The following is a 1,341-nucleotide window of genomic DNA, read 5'->3' as shown; positions in this document are numbered from 1 at the left end:
AACCTGCTCCTGCTCCTCATACCCGACTAGAGCCTAAAGCTGCTGTAAGCCCGTTGCCAGGATTAAACTGACGACCTTCTGCTTACGAAGCAGACGCTCTACCACTAAGCTAAAGTGACGCACAGATTAAGTATATGAATCAATAATTTTCCTGTCCCGTTCACAGAATGGGCCATCCTGCTCCTGGTTCTCGTACCAGACCAGAAATTTATAGTGCTATAAGCCACTTGCCAGGATTGAGCTGACGACCTTCTGCTTACAAAGCAAACGCTCTGCCACTAAGCTAAAGTGACGCAGAGAATAAGTACATAAATCAATAATCTTTCTGTATCCTTTGCGGAGTGAGCAAACCTACTCCTGCTCCTCATACCCGACTAGAGCCTAATGCTGCTGTAAGCCCGTTGCCAGGATTAAACTGACGACCTTCTGCTTACGAAGCAGACGCTCTACCACTAAGCTAAAGTGACGCACAGATTAAGTATATGAATCAATAATTTTCCTGTCCCGTTCACAGAATGGGCCATCCTGCTCCTGGTTCTCGTACCAGACCAGAAATTTATGGTGCTATAAGCCACTTGCCAGGATTGAACTGACGACCTTCTGCTTACGAAGCAGACGCTCTACCACTAAGCTAAAGTAGCGCACAGATTAGGTATATGAATCAATAATTTTCCTGTCCCGTTCACAGAATGGGCCATCCTGCTCCTGGTTCTCGTACCAGACCAAAAATTTATGGTGCTATAAGCCACTTGCCAGGATTGAACAGACGACCTTCTGCTTTCAAAGCAGACGCTCTGCCACTAAGCTAAAGTGGCGCACAGAATAAGTACATAAATCGATAATCTTTCTGTATCCTTTGCGGAGTGAGCTGACATGCTCCTGCTTCCCGTATCAGACCAGAGCCTAATGCTGCTGTAAGCCACTTGCCAGGATTGAACTGACGACCTTCTGCTTACGAAGCAGACGCTCTACCACTAAGCTAAAGTGGCGCACAGATTAAGTATATGAATCAATAATTTTCCTGTATCCTTTGCGGAGTGAGCAAACCTGCTCCTGCTTCTCGTACCAGACCAGATATTTATGGTGTTATAAGCCACTTACCAGGATCGAACTGACGACCTTCTGCTCTCGAAGCAGACGTTCTGCCACTAAGCTAAAGTGACACACCAGATAACTGCATAAATCAATAATCTTCCTGTATCCTTTGCGGAGTGAGCAAACCTGCTCCTGCTCCTCATACCCGACTAGAGCCTAATGCTGCTGTAAGCCACTTGCCAGGATTGAACTGACGACCTTCTGCTTACGAAGCAGACGCTCTACCACTAAGCTAAAGTGGCGCAC

At 46.6% G+C, this 1,341-nt stretch overlaps 8 non-coding genes across 8 annotated transcripts; all 8 read right to left on the bottom strand.

Moving 5' to 3' along the window:
* Positions 1-47: 47 nt before the first annotated feature.
* On the bottom strand, positions 48-119 carry Pmar_PMAR021665. The gene has a single exon. It is a non-coding gene; the product is annotated as a tRNA-Thr (tRNA).
* A 102-nt stretch (positions 120-221) lies between these two features.
* Positions 222-293, bottom strand: Pmar_PMAR021664. Its single transcript has one exon. It is a non-coding gene; the product is annotated as a tRNA-Thr (tRNA).
* Positions 294-395: 102 nt separating this feature from the next.
* Positions 396-467, bottom strand: Pmar_PMAR021663. Its single transcript has one exon. It is a non-coding gene; the product is annotated as a tRNA-Thr (tRNA).
* A 102-nt stretch (positions 468-569) lies between these two features.
* Pmar_PMAR021662 lies at positions 570-641 on the bottom strand. Its single transcript has one exon. It is a non-coding gene; the product is annotated as a tRNA-Thr (tRNA).
* Positions 642-743: 102 nt separating this feature from the next.
* Positions 744-815, bottom strand: Pmar_PMAR021661. Its single transcript has one exon. It is a non-coding gene; the product is annotated as a tRNA-Ser (tRNA).
* A 102-nt stretch (positions 816-917) lies between these two features.
* Pmar_PMAR021660 lies at positions 918-989 on the bottom strand. Its single transcript has one exon. It is a non-coding gene; the product is annotated as a tRNA-Thr (tRNA).
* Positions 990-1,091: 102 nt separating this feature from the next.
* Pmar_PMAR021659 lies at positions 1,092-1,163 on the bottom strand. Its single transcript has one exon. It is a non-coding gene; the product is annotated as a tRNA-Ser (tRNA).
* A 102-nt stretch (positions 1,164-1,265) lies between these two features.
* On the bottom strand, positions 1,266-1,337 carry Pmar_PMAR021658. The gene has a single exon. It is a non-coding gene; the product is annotated as a tRNA-Thr (tRNA).
* Positions 1,338-1,341: the final 4 nt, after the last annotated feature.

Source organism: Perkinsus marinus, assembly GCF_000006405.1.
Source record: "Perkinsus marinus ATCC 50983 genomic scaffold scf_1104296971028, whole genome shotgun sequence".
NCBI classification, from domain to species: Eukaryota; Perkinsozoa; order Perkinsida; family Perkinsidae; genus Perkinsus; species Perkinsus marinus.
Note: the sequence above shows the minus strand (reverse complement) of the source record. Positions and strands in the feature narration are given on the sequence as shown.